Source organism: Mytilus edulis, chromosome 4 (genome assembly GCF_963676685.1).
Source record: "Mytilus edulis chromosome 4, xbMytEdul2.2, whole genome shotgun sequence".
In the NCBI taxonomy this organism is placed as follows: Eukaryota; Metazoa; Mollusca; class Bivalvia; order Mytilida; family Mytilidae; genus Mytilus; species Mytilus edulis.
The window spans coordinates 24,499,610-24,516,511 of NC_092347.1; the positions used below are offsets into that span (position 1 = coordinate 24,499,610).

The 16,902-nt window shown below is 32.1% G+C and overlaps 2 long non-coding RNA genes across 2 annotated transcripts; one reads left to right on the plus strand and one right to left on the minus strand.

Annotated features, from left to right (window-relative positions):
• Positions 1 to 890: 890 nt before the first annotated feature.
• On the minus strand, positions 891 to 6,337 carry LOC139519279 (uncharacterized). The gene is made up of 3 exons (XR_011663552.1): positions 6,266 to 6,337; positions 2,481 to 2,568; positions 891 to 1,606 (listed from the first exon to the last, which is right to left on the minus strand). It is a non-coding gene; the product is annotated as an uncharacterized lncRNA (long non-coding RNA).
• A 5,689-nt stretch (positions 6,338 to 12,026) lies between these two features.
• Positions 12,027 to 16,283, plus strand: LOC139521756 (uncharacterized). The gene is made up of 3 exons (XR_011664060.1): positions 12,027 to 12,295; positions 14,288 to 14,486; positions 15,894 to 16,283. It is a non-coding gene; the product is annotated as an uncharacterized lncRNA (long non-coding RNA).
• Positions 16,284 to 16,902: the final 619 nt, after the last annotated feature.

The following is a 16,902-nucleotide window of genomic DNA, read 5'->3' on the forward strand; positions in this document are numbered from 1 at the left end:
TAGCGGCATTTGATGTACTGTTTAGTAATGTTTCCTAAAAGTACTGTTTATATAGCGGCATTTAATGTACTGTTTAGTGATGTTTCCTAATAGTACTGTTTATATAGCGGCATTTAATGTACTGTTTAGTAATGTTTCCTAAAAGTACTGTTTTTATAGCGGCATTTAATGTACATGTAAACGCTAGTCAAATTGTTGGTAGTGATATATAACACTGGACACTTTTAATTTGCAAAACACTCATTTGCAAATCCGCCGCCGCCTCAAACAAGAGCTACAATATCATGTATATAACCAAAATGTGCGGAATTACATGGGATTCAATAATTTCATTGGTTTTATACTGTTACTTTCATATTTATTTTGCAATTTGAATTATAAAAACATGGGATTTTCAATATCCCATGGGACAGGGCAAAATCCCATGGGATTTACCATTATCCCATGGGATTTTGGTTAAATCCCATGGGATTTTTTTTGGTCCCATGGGATTATTGTAGTCCCATGGGATATTTGTTGTCCCATGGGACAAAAAAAAATCCCATGGGACTATAATTATCCCATGGGATTTTTAATATCCCATGGGACAAAATAAAATCCTATGGGATTAAAATTATAAATATATATATATAAATATAAAGTTATGTGTATGTTACAATGAATGCTGTTTGGTAGTAAAATGTTTTAAATGTATACGAGTTTTTTTTTATTTTTTATATATACATATATATAATTTTTTTAAATTTTGTCACAAACATGTTTTTTATTTGTTTATATGACAATAAATATTATTCTTATTTTGGAATGTATAATAATAATATTTTACAGTCAAAGAATAAAGTCCTTTCACTGAAACAAAATGATGAAATTTCTAAATAAATGAAAAAATATTGTTTTGAAATCTTTGTCTTGTTTATTCTATTATGAAAAATAGAACTGAAAAAATATTTCATATTCTGACTGAATAGTTCACTCTTTTCATGAGGTAAGATTTTCTTTGTTATAGGTTCATTGCAATACTTGTATAGGCAAACAATTTGAATTATATATAACTTTGTGGTGTACATAATAGTATGCTTATAATTGCAAATTTATAATATAAACACTTTTTGTTAAAGTTTTTGCTTTCTTTATTCACAGCTTGCTATGTACAATTATTCAGTCCACTATATAAGAGTGAAGTCAATAAATAATTTCATTCACTAGAATATTCCTGCAATTCTTAGACAAAACATTTTTTCAATCTGTTCTTCAAAGATCTTCCTCTGTACATCTTTATTGAATGGAGAGATTCAAATGAGAAGACAAAGCAAGTTTATTTGGACAACAACATTCTAATATCTTGTTCATTCGTTCCATCTTTCAATTGATAATTACATTGTTGTATTTATATGATCAAGTTCTTGTGCATCAATGATCGTGATGATATGACTCCTTTTCGTTTATAGTCATCATGTTGAAATTTCCTCTTTCAAATAAATGTAGGAAAAAACATGTTCCATTTCAAATTAATAAAAAAGTCGCACTATGGAGAAAAATATCAGCTTTAAGTTTTCCGTTCAGTATTGATCTGTGAATGATGACCATGAAAATCCAGATTTCTGACCTACAAATACACAAACTCAAAAATTATCAGTGAAGAGATCAATAAAATGGCTATTTTATCATGTTTATGATTAATATGATAAACTTTCATTTAAATATTCAAGTACTAAATTACAGAAATCGCTTAAATTTTATAATAGTTTAGTTAAAGTACAGCTTATTTAAAATTATAATAAAAAATATAGGCCACCGATGAGTTAAATAAGATATTACATTTTTAATGCCAAAAAATGGCTTTTTTGCACCAAAGGGAGATAATTTGGAGCTTTTTCAATGATATATGCATTTTAAAAGTCATCTGGGGCCAAACAGAATTGATTGTTTTGAATGATTTGGTGTACCATATGATAAAGATATAAATAAATTGAGTTATGAAAAAAAAATATTAAAACATTTTTCTGAAATTGTTATACCCTAGAGCCTCCTTAAATGTCATTTGATCTCTATTGGAGAAATGTCTCATTGGAAATCAGACTGCTAAGTGTTTCTTATTTTTATATCAACCCAGCCATATTATACCTGTCTAATATCAGGTGCTTGTACATAGTTCAGTGGTTGATGTTGGTTCATACCCGTCATTTTTATTTTTCATAATTTTTTGTTTTTATAAATTAGTCTGGTATATTTGACGTTTGAATTGATGCTCTGTTTCAAATTTGGTTAGTGTTGACTTTTATAGATTACTATAACATGTATAGGGTATGGGTTTTCTCATTACTTACAGGTCATCAATGGCCTCTAATAAGTAATTACAATGCTTACATCCACTAAATTGAACTCTGATGGATAGTTTTCTCTTTCATCATACCACATCTTATTTTAATAAATATTTAATTATTATTCAAGGACAAAATTTTTTATAACAGTGGACTTACCATTTAGGCTTTGTTGACCTCTGTAAATCTTATTTTGTTGATAATTTCTTCTGTTTATAGTTTCCCCTTTATCTTTCATGTTCTTGCCCTACACATAAAAGGGTAAACATCATTTAATGACAAAAATAACTACTACATGTATTACATATTAGTAGGCAACTGAAAATTTTGTCTTATTTGTGGGTGTATATAACATCAACTTACTCATCATTCTTGCTGTTCAATATCATGAATATTATCATTATTCTATGAATATGAGGTCACAGTAAAATTAACCTTGGCAGGCAGACATCTTTTTTTATATGATACCTTGTAGTCATTCCATACAACAAGTAGACCTATGCTTAAAAAATCTAAGGCCAAAATTAAAAATATGTTTGTTTCCCCTCCCCCCACACGGGTCAAAAATAAGCGCCCGGGTCAAAAAATTATTTTCCACAAAAAAATCGAAATTATTTTTTTCCTGAAAATAATTTGTTTCCATTTTTGGAAAGTGTTTGAAAGCAGAAGGATTGATAATCTAAATAAATACACTCAAATTGAGCACAAACAACTGATAAGTGGCCTGGACTGGACAAGTCAAACCATTCATGTGACCATGCTATGACAATCACATCCAGTTAAAAAAAACTAGAGGCTCTCAAGAGCCTGTGTCGCTTACTGTTAATGTGTTTACTGATGTCGGCCATCTTTGTTGGTAGGCGGGGTCATTAGACACTTTTTTTTTTAATAGATACCCTAGTATTATGATTGTGGCCAAGTTTGGTTAAATTTGGCCAAGTAGTTTTAGAAATGATTTTTATACAAGTTACAAAAATGACGAAAAGTTGTTCAATATTGACTATAAAGGGCAATAACACCTTAAGGGGTCCTCTAACAATTTTGATCATGCTGACTTATTTGTAGATCTTACTTTGCTGAACATTATTGCTGTCTACAGTTTATCTCTATCTATAATAGTATTCAAGATAATAACCAAAAACTGCAAAATTACCTTAAAATCACCAATTTTAGGGCAGCAACCCAACAACAGGTTGTCCAATTCAACTGAAAATTTGTGAGGGGATATATCTTATTCTGATGGACATTTAAATCTTGAAAGATTTGCCCTAAATGTCTTAGTTTCAAAGATATAAAGCAAAACCTGCATTTTACCACTATGTTCTAATTTTAGCCATGTCGGCCATTTTGTTTGGTAGGCTGAGTCATCGGACACATTTTTTAAACTACAAACCACAATGATAATTGTGGCCAAGTTTGGTTAAATTTGGCAAAGTAGTTTCAGAGAAGAAGATTTTTAAAAAAGTTACAAAAAATTATGAAAAGTTGTTAAAAATTGACTATAAAGGGCAATAACTCCTTAAGGGGTCGACTGACAATTTTGATCATGTTGACTTATTTGTAGGTCTTACTTTGCTGAACATTATTGCTTTTACAGTTTATCTCTATCTATAATAGTATTCAAGATAATAACCAAAAACTGCAAAATTTCCTTAAAATAACCATTTCACAGGCAGCAACCCATCAACAGGTTGTCCGATTCGTCTGAAAATTTCAGGGCAGATAGATCTTGACCTGATCAACAATTTTACCCCATGTCAGATTTGCTCTAAATGCTTTGGTTTTTGAGTTATAAGCCAAAAACTGCATTTTACCCCTATGTTCTATTTTTAGCCATGGCGGCCATCTTGGTTGGTTTGACAGGTCACGCCACACATTTTTTAAACTAGATACCCCAAGGATGATTGTGGTCAAGTTTGGTAGAATTTGGCCAAGTAGTTTCAGAGGAGAAGATTTTTGTAAAAGTTTACAGACGACGGACGCAGGACGACAGACAACGAACGCCAAGTGATGAGAAAAGCTCACTTGACCTTTCAGGTCAGGTGAGCTAAAAAAAACCTGCCTTACTGGTCTGTTTACAAAGGGTAGACCCGGGGAGGGGAAACAGACATTCTTTTAAATGTGGCCTGATAAAATGACAAAACCAAGAAAACTTCTCATTGACCAAAGTACAATAAAATGCGGTCATGGTTTATATATGAATCTGCCATTTAGACATGCACACCTTACAATTGTTTCATATCTACCAAATATAATCTACCTGTAACTTTAAACATATGATAAACTGACAAAACAATGCAGTGTTTCATTGACCAATGAACCATGCATGAAAATGAGGTCAAGTTCATATAAAATATGACAGACAGCTAAGTGCATCTTACAATTATTTCATTCACTAAATAAAGGGGCCTTATTGCTTACAGTATCCGGAAAATTTACCAAACCACAAAAACTAAATATTTTCAAAGTTCCTTATACCCGGCCAATTTGTTATGGTTGTGCCTGTTCCAAGTCAGGATCCGATAATTCAGTGATTGTCGTTTGTTTATGTGTAACATATCTGTTTTTCAATTTTTTTGTACATAAATTAGGTTGTTAGTTTTCAACTTTCAACTTGGCTATCATGTGTAAAATCATACAAGTGTTGGGAAAACAGGAAGTTGTCGAGTGATGAATCTGAAAATGCATCACACAGTATAGCTGACTTATTTAACCCTGAAACCAAATTTCAGAAATCCTTCTATTGTAGTTCCTAAGGAAAATGGGACGAAAAATATTCATCGGACGGACTGACTGACGCAAGGATGGATGGACAGACAGGGGTAAAACAGTATACCCCCCCCCCTTTTTTAAAGTGGGGGCATAATTTTAATACGGGGCTATAAAAACCCATGCAAGATGTCAAAACAAAAAGAAGTAACCTAATTCTTACTTGTTAGGGGCTATTTATTTATTGTCGGTTATACATATAACAATACAACATATTAAAGGTCTGTAGAGCTTTTATCCGACATACATATATATGACAAGCACAATACATTTGTACATGAAACATAAAGCTCATCACTGAGATAGTAGTCTCAGATAGAGGGAGGCGGGGTCAACCAAACTCCCCTATTCAATCTGAATGCAGGACAGAAAGTCACAGTCAAAAAGTCACACACTGTCACAGGACAAAAAGTCACAATTTAGTTTTGAGATTATTTTTCTTTGAACAAGAAAACACTCTTTTTGTATTTTTCTTGAAGTTTTATACATGAACATGATATAGCAACTTTAAATTAAAATTTATTAAAAACAAATAAATCAGTGCATTAGGTTTGCGCACATTACCATTACATTTGCGCACAAAAATCATTACGTTTGTGTGCAGCTTTTGATTACATTTGCACGCATTTTTTAACATGTAAATATAAAAAAAAAGATATAGTATGATTGCCTTTTACAGCTGACTATGCGGTATGGGCTTTACCTCGGGCTTTGCTCATTGTTGAAGGCTGTTTGGTGACCTATGGTTGTTAATGTCTGTGTCATTTTGGTCTCTTGTGGACAGTTGTCTCATTGGCAATCATACCATACCTTCTTTATATTGGCTTATGGTTGAAGGCCGTAAAGACCTCTAGTTGTTAATGTCTGTGTCATTTTGGTCTCTTGTGGACAGTTGTCTCATTGGCAATCATACCACATCTTCTTTTTTATATTATGAACAATTTCCTAAAATTAAAAATGAATATATGTAATAAAAAGAAGATATTTCAAAATCTTTTTTCATTTATATTCAATCAATTGTCAACAAATTGTTTGTGACTTTTTGTCCTATTAACTTTGTTACTTTATGCCTGAGTTTGACATGTGTTTGACTTTTTGTCCTGTGACTTTCTGTTTTTGCAGAAGTCCAGGGAGTGTTAAAAAATCACATGTGCAAGTTGAGAGTCAACACTTACACAGGGACTACACAATACTTTTTCAGAATGTCAGCAAAAAAGAATCACTGGTGACAGGGGAGTGTCACCGATGAATTGATCCTGAATCAGTTAAGATTTTCCCGGTACGTCTAAACACCGCTCAGGAGGACCTCCTGGGTGCACACATGCAGGTCATACAAAGTGCACTCATGGCAGACCCTATATAGTCGCCGTCGTATCTTGCACACATGATTGATGTATATATTCGTTATTGATCGTCATACACTTCTCATTTTAGAGTTAAATTTGCAAGCAACCTCTTAAGATTCTAAAATAATAATGCTACTAAAAATATATTATTTCCCCCAATTTTCGCAATTTTTTCGCCATATAAAATATTTAGGCGACTGTGCTTTTAGTGAAAATAAACGATGACGAGGCCTCACGAATAAATATAAATATGAAATATACTGGAACATCGATTAGCATAGATCGAGCAGCAGAGTAAACTTCCACATAAATCTCGAAGTTATTTACGCCGGATAATATAGACTGTGCTCCTGAATAAAGTTGTCAAATACATTAATTTGTGTTTTTTACTTCTACAAGAAATTTGATTCAAATGCTAATTACGCACCATTTGCTGAGCAGAGAATCATTCTAAGCCAGGAACCGTCTATACTAACTGATAACAGTAAGAATAGAAAGTCTCTGTAAAAAGGCAGTCAATACTAACGGAACTGTATTAACTTAATGATACATGTACATCAAGTTCCAGCACCTCACCAAGCACCCTTGCCCGAGCCCTTGCCTTGCATACTGAGATGGCAAACTGGTGTGTGTCAGTATTTTAATATAAAACTGCGTAGGTTCATATCGTTTGATTCAACGTTTGTTTGGTTATTTTTTAAGGATCGTTGTAAAATTATATCTAAATCTTTGTTAAAATACGATTTTAAATTGTTCAATTCTTTCTATTTCATAATTTTGTCAAAGTCTACTTTTTAAAGTTTTAAATTTTACAGAAAAAATGAATATTCCAATTTGATTTGAAGAAAATCTTTTTGAACTGTCATGACATGGTGTTGCAAAGCTGATTACAGGTAACTATAACATACAGTAATTTTCCATTACGACAGTGCGTGTATTCTCGGGTGTGTATAACGTATAGTTTTCTAGAGAACATCCTGTCTACGTGTAATACAGATTGATGACATTATACAACATTTCTTTGGTTAAATGTGATAAGGTATCTGTGTCCATTCCCTATTTCAACACCACTAATTTTTCGAAGAAAAAAAATCAAAAAAAAAATTATATGAAATTAAGAAGAAAAGTAGCAAATATAAACTTCAGTAATTGCGCATTGAGTAAACATAATTCCAATATTGCATGAACAAATCCGTGAGAAAACGTATATATACATGTATGAATAAAGATGTGTTTTAAAAGACCTATTGGCATTATTTCACACTATTAGAGGGGTCACGTCCAGTCATGCTTCCGTGATTCCCTATATAATCTACCATTTGTTTCCCAAGATTTAGGAGGGGGCTGGTACACACATATATATATAAATATACCTCTGCGGCGGAGCCAGCCATTTGAAAAGAAGGGGGTCTCAACCCAGGACAAAAGGGGGAGGGGGTGGTTCCAACCATATGTCCCCATTCAAATACATTGATCGTTCAAAAAAAGGGGTGGTTCCAACCCCCGAAATCCTCCCCCTGGATCCGCCACTGATACCTAGTATGCATATAATTAAGAACAGGTTTGAATATATGCATATAAAATAATGGTACGTTTAAAAACCGTTCAGGATCTCCTGGTTGCACACAGGACATTAAGTAACTTAGGACATGTATATATAATAGTAAGAGTTCAGGGTATACATTCGATAACTAACATATTTTATAATTTTGTAATTTTTGTTTTGATAAAATCAGAGACATATAATACATGTATTGAGACATATATAATACATGTGTCTCTGAAAAAATCAAACCATCTTTAAAGAAGTTATTTCAGTTTGAATCGACTGTCTTTTGCATTAGAATTCCAAAACGTTAATGTTATTTACAAATGCCAAAACCTGCAAGAAAGAAACATTTATATTCGGTGATTTTTACACTAAACGTTTTCGTAATTTGTTTTAAAAATATTAAAAAGTACATGTACATCGTTTTTTCAAGATTTGTATAGTAACTGGTTTAATTAAGTCCCCTTGATGAAATTTAAATTGCGAGACGCTAATTAATAAATTATGATCTATCTATCGGCATGCGTCGTTATTTGGGATACGTCACGGATGACCGATGGTCATATTCAATACGATATACCAATCATCATTTGAATTTGGGCAATTGATCTTTAATAATTAGGACTAATTGGTGATGGCAGAGAATAAGTCGCTGGTGATGGTTAAAAACATATAGAAGTAAACTTTGCAAAAAAAAAGGTTTCCTCGGAAAAAATTATGAAAATATATGAATATGCTAAATAATTTTTTTTTCCGAAATAATAATTAAAGACGTTTAGAAATAACAAATTTTCACAGTTGGGAAATTTTCAATTCAAGTTATTTCATTTTGAAAACGTTGAAAAATATAGATCTTATTATATGTTAAATGTGGGCCGCTTGGAGATCAACTTGTGAAACCCTGCATAATTAGGGTTTGTCTACTTTCGTCTTTTTATATTACCAAACATTCTATAATCAAGGATTTGTACAAGGCCTTGTTATAATGAATATTATCGCCAATATCACCATAATTAAATAAAGAACAGATACAATATTCGCCTAAAGAGTTTGCCATCTAACAATTCAAAATGAAATGTTGAGTCGAAACTGAGGTACCAAATCTATAAAAAGAATCACTATTTTAGTCGAAATTAAACTGTATATAATATTCTTTTTTTCAAAACTCCTGAAATAATTTAACATTAACTATAGAGAGCTTACATATGCAAATCTGTTTAAAAGTATGTGAGCGTAAATAAAATTTGTTTATTACCCCCCCCCCCCTTTTTTTCCTTCTATAAAATTTAATTGTAAACGATTTTCGTTCTTAATTTGTGTTTGCTCATTAACTGGGGTTCATGCTGTCAAAAAAAAAATGTCTCCTTGTGTAAAAGTTATTGATAAGAAAAAATTGAAGCTTCCAGAAGAATAACGGTACGTCTACGATGTTTTAATATTTTCGTCTTTTATTAAAATTTCGTTCCATAAATTTTTAAGTTTTATTCTTAATTTTATTATCATGTCCTGGACCAGTAATTAATTCTTTGCACGAGTTTGAAAAGGGAAATAATTATAAATGTTCATACTTTAAAAGAATTTATATTAATTAAAGTTTTGTATATGGAATCCGTTCTAAACGGTAAAAGCCGTACTTTTCAAACAATCAAACTCATATACATGTAGTTAGATGTTATTTCTCATTTTTATCGAACTTGTCCAGGAATTTTATTTTTGAGTTATACGAATATTTTAAGAAATCCGTTTTTATTAAGTTTTTTTTTTCTAATTAAAGTCGTTTTGTCCAGTTTCACAAGCCTGAAACGAATTTCAATGCGAAAATAAATTCTGAAAATGAACTTGTCTCCGTTTTCGTCGTTTTTTGAAAATTATGATATTTTGGGTATAATTATTTCTAAAAAATATGTAAGTTAGATTGTAGTATCGAGAAATTTTAAAAAAGAAGATGTGGTATGATTGCTAATAAGACAACTATCCACAAAAGACCAAAATGACACAAACATTAACAAAGAAAGACTATTTCGAAGACAGTTTATTGACACGAAATCCGTTCAAACCACGACTAAGTCTTCGTGCACAGATTTCCGTTAAGGTTAAACTGAATATTGTACATAATTGTCTTCTCTTGTATAATGGTTTGTTGAGAATAAAGATATACAAATGTAATAAAATTTGATATTCAGTCAACATTGTGTTTGTTTAAAAACTTGATTTAGAGAGAGAGATAGAGAAAAGAATCACACTGAAAAACAAAAATCGAACTTGTTACAGAAAAAAAAACGCAACTATAAAATAATTTTCTTTATTCGTGAACTGCAAAACACAACAAATTAATTTACCCGTCATCATGAAAAATAAACTGAAAAAGCACATCGAATGAGATATATGTTTTATTTTTTCTATATGCAAATTCATGTTAAAGGTAAAACTGAACTAAACAATACAATTCCTAAAAAACAATAAAGATAATCCAATCAATTTTGTTGATTGGATAATTTATGGCTCAGTAGTTGTGTAATCAGTGACACGTGCCCTCATTATTTTATAAGAATTAACATATCTATCTAAGTTCGATTCAGGCGCGGATCCAGAGGGGGGAGGGGGGTTCCGGGGGGGGGGGGGGGTGGAACCCCCCTTTTTTTAGGCCGATCAATGCATTTGAATGGGGACATGTAGTTGAACCCCCCCCCCCCCTTTTTTTGCCCTGGGTTAGGACCCCCCCTTTTTAAAATGGCTGGATCCGCCCCTGCGATTTCAACTTCTACCAAAATTTAACTCTAAAATAAGAAGCGTATAACGAATATAAACATCCATCATGTGTGCAGATATGATTACGGTAATGGGTCCTGAGTGCACTTTGTATGTCCTGAGTGCACTCAGGAGGTCCTGAGCGGTTGTTTAGACGTACCCGAAGAATAAATCATTTCCTGAACCTAAAATACATATATCTGTAATTAAAGAAAATTCGCCTAAAACATTCTCTCATATATTTAAACAATCAATTGTAAAATAATTAATTCAACGTCGGACTTTCTGTCTGTTTACTAATACTTTCTTGTTCAGTTTAGTTTATACCCATAATAGATGAACGGAAATAAGTACTTTTTTTAGGAAAATTTACAATTAGATGAACGGAATTAAGTACTTTTTAGGAAAATTTACAACTCAAATTTTCAAAAACAAAATTCTACACTTTTTACCTAGCTGGATGTTTTTCTCTGTCTCGAAGCCGCAACCTTTGATCCCGTATCAAACGTAGCGACCAACACCTCACATGACGTATTCTCGATGTTGAGGTATTGACAATATACAATCACATTTATCAATCACATTTATCAATATACAGCAAGTAAGTAATTTGGTGTTGAATGCCAGTAGATCAGAATTTGTTAATTGAACTTTACCTGTTTAAGGGGCACTAGCTGCCAAATTCATGTTCTTCATCGATTTTAATAAAATTCACATAACGTGTATATAGTGTTGAATTGTTTATTAAAATGTTGCGCACAATCTTGGCTGATATGCATAGAACCATTATATTTCATGACACTGCATGAAAAAGAAATTGACTTATCGCATAATACCAGAACCAGAGACATATATATTGTATCTAATATCTCTGCCAGAACTAAAAAATAAACTACAGTAAGTCCACATACACATAAGAGGGTATGGATCTAGGTATGGATGTGAATTAACAGAATAGAGAACAAAGGACAAAGAAAAAAAGGAATAAAGAATAGTGAAAGAAAGAGAATAATGGAAAAAAGTGTAAGTTATTAAAAATATAACTAAAACAAGAATGTGTTCCCAGTACACGGATGCCCCACTCGCACTATCATTTTCTATGTTCAGTGGACCGTGAAATTGGGGTAAGAACTCTAATTTGACATTAAAATTAGAAAGATCATACCATAAGGAACATATATACTAAGTTTCAGGTTGATTGGACTTCAACTTCATCAAAAACTAACTCGACCAAAAACTTTAACCTGAAACAGGACGAACGAACGGACGAACGAACGGAGGCACAGACCAGAAAACATAATGCCCCTTTGCTATCGTAGGTGGGGCATAAAAAGAAGACAGAAAAAAAGACACCCCTCCGAGACGAGCCTTACATGCACTGTTATTACCCAAGGTTAATTTTACGGCGGCTCATTTTATTTTGGCTTAGAAATAAACATAATTGACAAGTTTCCTTCCCCTGCATTCTCGATCCCACATGTAAATAGCACGGTGATTTCAAAAAGACATTGATACATCATTACAACACTTGCCGTCAGTATTTGAATATATTGATTAAGAAGGTATAGAAGATTAATGCACGCACACTATTATCCACCACTGGCCTAAATAGTTAGTCCGCAAACAACGAGGGTCATAAAAACCCAGCACTTTGAACACAGCCACCGGCATGGTGTGAATCTGAAAGCTTCCCACTATCCATTTCTACCCATAGAAAACTTTTGCCTTTCATTTATCAAAAATGAAATATGTTGATATTAATGGTATATAAGAATTATTGGGGAATTCAAACCATTCCTATTGTAAGTGATAAAACTAAATTTATATCAGGGTGATTGAAATGAGGAAAAAAAAGGGGGAATCAGGAGTTCAGGGCCCCCTGTGTGGGAAAAGAATTGGTTGATTATATATGGAATCACTGAGTCATGGCAGGAGCAGGCCCCTCTTAGGCAGTCGGTGGGCCCCACTTATGAAAAATTCTGGATCCACCACTGTGGTCATGGTGGTCTTCAGTTGTATTATCTTTTAAAAAAAAAATTACACCTGTATAGTGTATATTCTTTAGTGTAAATCAAGGGAAAATACTGTGAACTATCTGTGCATTGGGGCTTATTAAAAGGTATTTCGGGGGGAAGAAAGAAGGGAGGGTGAGTCCATGGGAGGTAATCCCCACCCCTTTCAATTTGAGAATATGCTATTATCTTGTAAACGGTCCAGATCCCCATCCCTAAACCATATATATTCTTGAATGGGACGATAAAACAAATCAAATGAAATTAAAAGGAGGTCTTTGGGGGTTACCCCACTCTGTTCAATTTGAGAATGTGCTATTATCTTGTGAACGATCCAGATCCCCACCCCTAAACCATATATATTCTTGTCGGGGACAATAAAATTAATAATGAAATAAAATAAAAGTGAAGTCCCACCCCCTCTAGTTTGAAAACTTGTAAACGGTCAAGATCCCCACCCCTAAACCATATTTATATATTCTTGTATAGAACAATAAAACAAATCAAAGGAAATATAGGGAGAGTCCATGGGGTTCACCCCCACCCCCACATGTTTGAGAAACTTTTAAATGGTTGAGATCCCCTGTCATCCAGTGGTTAGGTGAAAAAATTTCAGGATTCCTGATCCCCACCGTCAAACCATATATATTCTTGTATGAGACAATAAAACAAATCAAATGAATATAGGATCATCCCCTTTGTCTTGGGTTGGGAACCCCCCTTTTTAAAATGGCTGGATCCGCCCCGGCATACCATCTAGCTAGCTATAAAGGCTTTAAAAATATGAAATCAAACAAGGAAATTAACAGTGTAGGCAACTGTTTTGAATTTAAAAAAAAGTCTTTTACATATAACAATGTTAAATTTTTTGTGCATTTATTTTTGCTTATCGTATTTTCAATAATAGACAAAATTGCATGATTGAATATTGTAATTTAAGAAAAATCAGCATACATGATATAAAATGGGAAGTGGAAACTGGGAATTTGACAAAGAGACAACAACCCAATCAAAGAGCAGACAACGGCCGAAGGTCACCTATGGGTCTTCAATGCAGTGAGAAAAATTCGGCACTGGTCTTCAGCTCATAAATATGTATCAGAAATGAAAACGAGATACAGCTTTCAGTTGTATTAATAAAAACCTCACAATAAGTTCTGAATATCAGAATATACAGTATTGCAAGATTCTCTCAAAATGTACACATAGAGCTGAAAAACTGTCAGTGACTGTAAAATTAATCATGCTTACATTAAAGTCCATGGAGTCCATCTTAATATGCATACTCTCGTAAAAAGGAATATAAGTATGCAATAGACATCAAGTTTTCAAAAATAAGAGTATCTATGCCATTAATTTACGACAAGATCTTAATCAAGTAATAATTTCGGTTTGTTTAAATATTTCGGAGGTTAGTATGACCTCCTCTTTGGTGATGATGTTTTCGTTTTAAAGTTGGGAAAATTGTTTGTACATGTACCAACAAAAATAAAAACACAAATTCAATCTAGAATTATGTTTTTATCATTTTTTTATGTTTAGGTTGTCAGCAAGATGAAAAGGACAAGTATGCAGTTCAAAATTCAAAATGTGGATAAGTTGAGGTTCTAGGTCTTACCTTTGCAGATTTTCATATTTTGCATGAATGAATTCAAAGGTTATATGATGGACAGCAGAGAAAGAAAAAAACAACTTTTCAATTATCCTGCTCCTGGATAAATGTAAAACATCTTGTTTTTCGGTAAGTTTTATGCTCGGTTTTGATAGTGTTAGTGCATTCATCTTTCCAGTCTTTCCTCTAAATTGTAAGTTTTTGGTGAGTGTTCACCATGAATTTCAGTAAGTAACTTGTGGATTTACATGTATATACTCAAAATTTAGTACTAATATTAATGGGATTTTAGCATGACATCCTGCCAAATGCTTGTTAATCATGTTTATGTTCCAGAACAAACAAGTATTTGGACTGTACGCATACAGTCTGCCCAATTTTAAGAAGTTGGTCAAGTTTATTACAAACAAATGTACAGTACAGATCAACATAACTGAAATCTTTAATAGATTAATACAAAAAGTTTAATTGCAGTTAAAATAAAAACACAGGTTTGGTTGAGCTGGTACCAGACAGTACAAGTATACTTAAATGGTCTGACTGTACACATATGGTGGGACTGTAAGTTCTGGACCATAAAAGTAAGATCCGAATACTGATATGGTCTGGAACATTTATACATGTCTTAAAATTAATATCAAACACATTGATGTTTTTGAACTTGGTAATAAGTTATGTGATAGAACTATAATGTGTTGGGATATCAAAATCAAAAATATCCCATTTTTACTTTTAATAAAGAAGAAGATTATTGATGTATGTTTAAATGTATATTTAAATGAGACAGCAAGCCAACAACACAAAAAAAAGGATAAAACATACATATTTTGTTTGTATCAATGTTATAATTTCCAATATGTTCAAGGTATTTTTTCATTGAAATAAAACACAAATTGAAATCTGTCTGAACTTCAAAAGCTTAAAGAAATATTGTTTCTGTTGTCTGCATTTTGTATAATATATTGCAAATTCTTGTGAATAATGGAATGTTATTATAGTTGTCTAAAGTTTTAACTTTTAACATTGATCTTTATACTGTAAAATTCATAAATTATTGCGTGCATTTATTATTGCGATTCTGTCATTTTAGACTTAAATGCGATTTTAAATTTTACGATTTTGAAAAATCCTGTTTAATCCATATAAAATATTTCATAATACGAGTTTAAATTATTGCGTTTACAACTCCGTTGCATTTTTCGCAATAAAAAAAAACTTGCATTAATTCCGAATTTACAGTATATATATATATTATGTATATAACTTGGGAAAATACCCAAATTTTATAAAGAAGAATAAATTAATTGATTGTTATATGGTATTATAATAGGAAGATGTGGTATATTGCTAATTTGACAACCCTCCATCAGAGACCAAAGGATGTAGGCCGTTAGCAACTAATGACACTGGACAACCTTTAACAATCAGTAAAATCCATACCGCATAGCTATTTTTATTGAAAATCATATTATTGCTACATGTATGAAAACAATTTTGTATAATCCATTACTTTAGATTTTATTGGTTCTTTTTCAGAAGGATTGAAATTCACCACCTAAAATAAATGGAGAAAACATAGAAACAAGACCAGAATAAATTCAAAGAAAAAAGTTGGATCAGTTATTATTTTCATCACTCAGTCAATGATTTGAAGTTGTTTTAAATTCAAAAAAATATTGAAACCACAATAATATCAAAGTTCTGTGCTGAATGTCCAAAAAGTGGACTATACCATCAAACAATGCTGGATGATAAGAAACTATTAATGTTTTGTGTTGAGGGATATTGTGAAAAAAATAGATTTACTTAAATAGCTACTAGTATGTTAAGCCTAACAATAGAGTTTTTATTGATTTCAAATGGCAAATAATTGTGTTTCAAGAAAGTATTCTATAATTCATGAATAAACATATATTGATACTTACATTATCTGCTTTGTTGTTTAAAAGTTTAGTTTTGAGCAGTTAAAGAACAATATGCTAAATTAACATTTCCCAAGAAAAAAAGATATTCAATTAAAAAGATTCATCTTATAATAATTTACTACCAAATAGAATACATTGTAACATACACATTACTGTTTATTTATATCTATATATTTACAATTAGAATCCCATAGGATTTTAATTTGTCCCATGGGATATTAAAAATCCCATGGGATAATAAAAATCCCATGGGATTTTTTTTGTCCCATGGGACAACAAATATCCCATGGGACTACAATAATCCCATGGGACAAAAAAAATCCCATGGGATTTAACCAAAATCCCATGGGATAATGGTAAATCCCATGGGATTTTGCCCTGTCCCATGGGATATTGAAAATCCCATGTTTTTATAATTCAAATTGCAAAATAAATATGAAAGTAACTGTAGAAAACCAATGAAATTATTGAATCCCATGTAATTCTGCACATTTTGGTTATATACATGATATTGTAGCTCTTGTTTGAGGCGGCGGCGGATTTGCAAATGAGTGTTTTGCAAATTAAAAGTGTCCAGTGTTATATATTTAATCCTGGTATCTATGATGAGTTTATTTTAA